Raw genomic sequence first — 5,307 nt, 5'->3', positions numbered from 1 at the left:
CATATATTTGAGAAGAAGATGTCTTTGGATTTTCTTTATGTGGATCTCAGCAAAGGTAATTTCCTATGAAGTGGGCCAACTTGTCTCCTTTCTAAGAATAAATCTATTTTCTGTGCTCTTCCTTGTACATAAATGTTTATTCCCAAGGATTTCTATTTTTCTTCATCCCTTTTTCCCCTGCCATCTCCTGAAGTTATGCCATTGTTATATTGTAGCTGATGTTAGTATATTTTTGTTTTCTCCATTTAAAATGCCTCTAACTATGCCTGTAATGTCGTTCTCCTAATTCAGCAAAGCCTCAGGTTGTCTGCCATATCCACGGTCCCACTCCAAGCCTGGCTCTATTGATGTAAGCACTTCCATCCTTGTCTCTTGTAACCCTGGCCCCCTGGTTGGAACAGGGCTCAACATCTGACACCACAGCAATCAATCTGGCTAGACAGTGACTTATGAGCTGACTCAATAAAACCTTTGCCCAAGGAAGAGATTAGTAATTAGTTAACGAATTGATTCCTCTTTTTGGAGAGTATGAATATGATAAGGAGAGAAGGTTAGGCAGTTGGGAAGTAAAAACAGTAGCTAAAAGATACGCAAGAGAAAGCTAACCTCAGAAACCATTAGACAACAACCAGAAGAGGCAATGATTAAGCAGAAACTGTGTGAAGAGGAGCTCAGAGGGCTTACAGAAGATAAGATAGTGGCTTAGTATTGGTAGGAGCAGTAGGCCCAGGGAATGATAGGAGCTGAGTAAATTTCCTGATGGAGCACCAGAGAAAGCAGGTGCAAATGAAGAGGAATGGATTATTGGCCAGGCCTTAGGGAAATTCAGGAAAACCACCCAGAAATCCAGGAACAGACATAAAAATGATGACATAGAAACTTAAAGGGAGCTGGGGTGTGAAAAGTTCGTTTAGGGTACAGTGCAGCTCTAGCAACTGAATTATCTTCTCAGACACTCAGGAGAAGACTTTCATTACTTTCTTAGTTTAGTGTGATTTTCTCTTCCCCCCAGAGAGTCTTACACATAAAGTTATGGTCCTGCTGGTGTCAAGAATTGCATCCTCTCAGCAGTTTTCCCTTATTCATTCCCTACCCACTCCCAGTCAGGTTGTGTTAGCTGTCTCTTTTCTGTGGTTCTGTGGCACCTTGTACAGGCTTATGTCATACTATCTCATTGTAGACTAATTGTAGGTTTGTTTGCCTATTTCTTGCATCTACACTCCCTCTACCTGACTTCTAGTACTACAAACTATATTTGGTCAGGAAGTATATTTTTAATCTTCTCTATATCTCCAACATATATTATAGTCCCTCCCACAAAGTAGCCAAACAATGAATGTTTGTTGAATTTAGCTATTAGAAAAAGCTTTTTTTTTTTTTTTTTTTTTTTTTTTTGTCCAGGCCAAGAAATAAAAGCAGAATGTCAGAAAAAGCAGGACGGGCTAATAAGAAAGCTCAATGTCTTATTCATAATAACAGTGCAGGAACTGAGAACATAGTTAATTCGTACTTAAAATTCATGTCTCCATGACTCTACAGAAATTTTTCAAGCAGCCAACTGTGTCTGTTCAGCCTGACATCTGGTGCTACAATTCTCCAGATTTAAAGGTACTCTGGCCAGCTTTGTTCCTTTTAAGGAAAAGAGTCCGCTACATGCTTCCTATAACCTCTAGTTTCTTATCTGAATTCAGATCCACACTCTTGAGCAGATGAGGCTTGAGGCTGACCCTTGTGGAGATCCCCCGGGCTTCCAGATTTAGAGTCTAGGATCCAAATCTCAGCTCTACCATTTGCCACTTTTGTGATCTCAGGCAAGTTCTTCACTTCTCTGAGCCTCAGTTTTCCAATTGGTAAAAGTGGGGATAATAACTCCTTCACTCAGTTTTACTGATAATTTAATGAGAAGTATTTCTGAAAATACCCCACGCAATGCTTTACATATAGTAAAAGCCAAATAAATATGAATTTCCCTTCCTTTTTTTCTGGGAGGTAGAGAGGAGAAGAGAAGAAAGAGATTGATGGCAGGGGATAAGGGCCCTAGAAATGACAGGAGCCCTGAAAACCAAAAGTGGTGGCAGCCTAGTTGTTACATGCCACTACTTTATAATCTGATAAAGCACAGGTCACGATCACTAAAAGCCACACTGCACCTAAGATAGCTGCTGCAAGAAATTCCTTGATCAGAGCACAGAAGGACATTTAAACTCTACGAGTTTGAAATGCACACAGCAGATAGTGAAAGAGGAACCATTGGATGGCAAGAAGAAAAAAATTTGCCTACACCAAGCAAAAAAACCCAAAAACCATAAAACAAGGAGAGGTTCAACACATGCTATGTCAGAGGGTTCTGGGAGTGTACAGAGGTGTCTGACTTTAACCCCCTCCAAATATCAACCCCAGAACTGAAAAAGGAGAAAGAATGGAAGGGCTTCATAATCAGTTGGAAAATCTTACACAATATTTATAGGAATTTTAAACACGTATCCCTTCAGAGGTCCCTCAAGAAAGCCAAATGACACCAGCTAGTCAGGGACTCAAAACCCCAAATGGTATTAGAGGAGAGGGTTTGTGCTTTCTAGCTACTCTCAGAAGGGTTCTCTTAATGAGTATTAAAGCTGTTAAAGTTAGCTCCTGATGTACTCTGAATAGGCTACTCGGCAGTCAGGAATTGAGGTATGGCAGGGAGGAGAGTAGAATGCCATAAGAGGATGAGCTTGTTAGCCAAATCTGACTGAAAATGTCACTTATCACTGCCCAATGTATAAGGGGGAAAAGTGCTAAAAATTACAGCTCTTCGCAATGAGTGTCTCCCACCCCCATGAAAGAACCTTTTTTTTAAAATGGAATAGACCACCCAAGGTGGTCTAGTGACTTGAGACTAAATACCCCTTTCCACTATAGTTGGTGAAATTTTATCATTTTAAATCCCTCAGAGAATTGTTGGAGTAGGGCTTCACTTTTCTCTCTGTATCAAAGAAACCTTGAGTATCTTTTTAAATGTTTTGAAATAAAAATGGCAAGAACATAGGTTATCACCCACAAAGTTTATTGAATGGTGTTTTGAAAGAGTTAATTGAAGAATCCTGTGTATGAAGAGTAACTCAAGATGCCAGCCGGCAGGAAAGTTACCTCTACTAAATCTTATGAAATGACAGAAAAGATTAAAGGGGGTTAAGTTAATTGGTAACAGGACTGGGGACCAAAAAAGTGCCATAAATGTATGAGAAATTTTTAGGAGATGGGATCAAACTTTAGAAAAACATACTAGAGCAACTGTGCCGTACATACTCATTTGGCCCTAGATTGCTGAGGAGGTAGGAGAAATTTCAGGGATGCTACAAGCTCAGAGAGAGCAGATTCTATGAATAGGACATCCTAGGGTAATGGCCAGAGTGATTAATTGAAAACTGCATTTGGAGCAGCTGGACTGCTACTCACAGTCCCTTCTCTTGCTTGTAATTGTCCACAGATTAAAGTAGTGAGCCTGTGGATTCTGAGAGCGAGCGGACAGAAGAGTAGCAGTGGACCCCAGGGGCACAGGGAGGCTCCTCACTCTGAAAGGAAACACTCTCCCCAGCAATCTGCCCTTCCCTTCGCCTGTAAGCACAAGTTGACCCACATCAAGCAGGAGAGAGCTAACAGGGATTCTCATTTATAAAGTACAAGAATAATCCAATACAAGAATAATACAAGTTTGCAGAGATACTAAACTCAGAAAAAATAATACCTAAGGAAAGAGAGTTTATAAATTTAAAAAGATGAATACAAATTCTTTTAATAAATGTTATAATTTTAAGAAAGTATAATTATTGTATGTAAAATATATACTTATAAGTATCACAAATGTAACAATTATTCTCAAAGAGGTTCAAGATATTACATCCATGAAAATGGAGCAATGATCCCAGAAATTTAAAAACGTGATTTTTGACATAAACTCAGGACATGTGTATCACCAATAGAATCTCTTTGAAAGAATGACTATAGGATAAACTTTAACAAAATAAATGATGAATCCAAGAAAGATGAAGGTGAAGGGTTCAAGAATCAGTGGAGAGAAAAGATACTAGATGATTTGTCTAAATATGACATATATTTAAAATTAATAGCATAAAATTAAAATCTTGATTAGACATTGGCAAATGTTTTCTGTAAAAGACCAGACAGTAAATATTTTCAGTTTTGTGTTCCATATAGACTCTGTTGCAACCACTCAGCTCTGCTGTTGTAGTGTGAAAGCAGCCATAGATAATATGTAAATGAATGTGCAATAAGACTTTACAAAAGGAGGGGGCAGGCGAACCCCTGTTCTAGATGATTGCAACATAAAGATGGCAGGGACAAAGCATGATGGAGAGACAGGAGGTAAGTTCTAAAAGCTTTGTGTTTTATAACTTTTACATAGCTGTGTGTGTATGATAAACACATACACACACATATGGAACACCAGGTGGCAGAAAAAAAGTCAAGCCATCAGTGATTCCAGTATATGGCAAATGGACACAATTTCTTTAATAAAAGGAATCTCAAATTTGGTAAAGATCAACAGCACATATGTGATTTAGAAAAAGACATCTAAAAAGAAGGTTGGAAATAAAAACGTAGAAAGATGCATCAGGCAAGTTCTAATAAGGATAACAAATATAGTAACATTAACGTTAGACAAAAAAGAATAATGCGAAAAGGATTTGACAAGATAAAAACTGTTCATACTGGTGAAATATACAATTCCATAAGAAGCTCTACTAATAATGAACCTTTATAAATCTAACAATATAACATCAGATGTCATCTTTATAACCTATAAAGTGAAAATGATAGAAATATAAGTAGGAATGAAAAATACAGAGCCATTTTAGAAGACTTTAACACACATCTCAAATTGATAGATCAAGTAGGAAAAAAGTAAGGGTGGAGAGGATTGGAATAACCAAGAAGCTTGATCGAATAAAGGACTTTGTATGAATAAACAGTGAATGCATAGTCTCTTCAAACACACATGAAACATTAGCTGCTAAAACACAAAGAAAATGTTAAATTTCAAGATAAATCATTCTGGTCACATTTTTTATACTGAAATAAAATTTGTGATTAATAAGCAAATTGTTTATAAACTTGGAAATAGAAACCACTCCTTTAAATAACTTTAATACAAAGAAATTTAAAATGAAATTATAAATTATTTACAAATGATAATATCTTAAAATTATTGAACATTATTATACAACCAGCATTATGCTAAGTGATCTACGGGGATTATCTTTTTATTTTCACAGTAATCTTGGGAAGTTGATTCCATTATCATCT

General features: G+C 37.1%; 1 long non-coding RNA gene across 1 annotated transcript; it reads left to right on the top strand.

The window, feature by feature from the left end:
* The first annotated feature begins 266 nt into the window (after nucleotides 1-266).
* LOC117070606 lies at nucleotides 267-1,836 on the top strand. Its single transcript, XR_004431977.1, has 3 exons — nucleotides 267-349; nucleotides 1,402-1,608; nucleotides 1,692-1,836. It is a non-coding gene; the product is annotated as an uncharacterized LOC117070606 (long non-coding RNA).
* Nucleotides 1,837-5,307: the final 3,471 nt, after the last annotated feature.

This window comes from Trachypithecus francoisi, unplaced genomic scaffold (assembly GCF_009764315.1).
Source record: "Trachypithecus francoisi isolate TF-2019V2 unplaced genomic scaffold, Tfra_2.0 Lachesis_group3, whole genome shotgun sequence".
NCBI classification, from domain to species: Eukaryota; Metazoa; Chordata; class Mammalia; order Primates; family Cercopithecidae; genus Trachypithecus; species Trachypithecus francoisi.
This window is presented reverse-complemented; position numbering and strand designations above follow the sequence as displayed.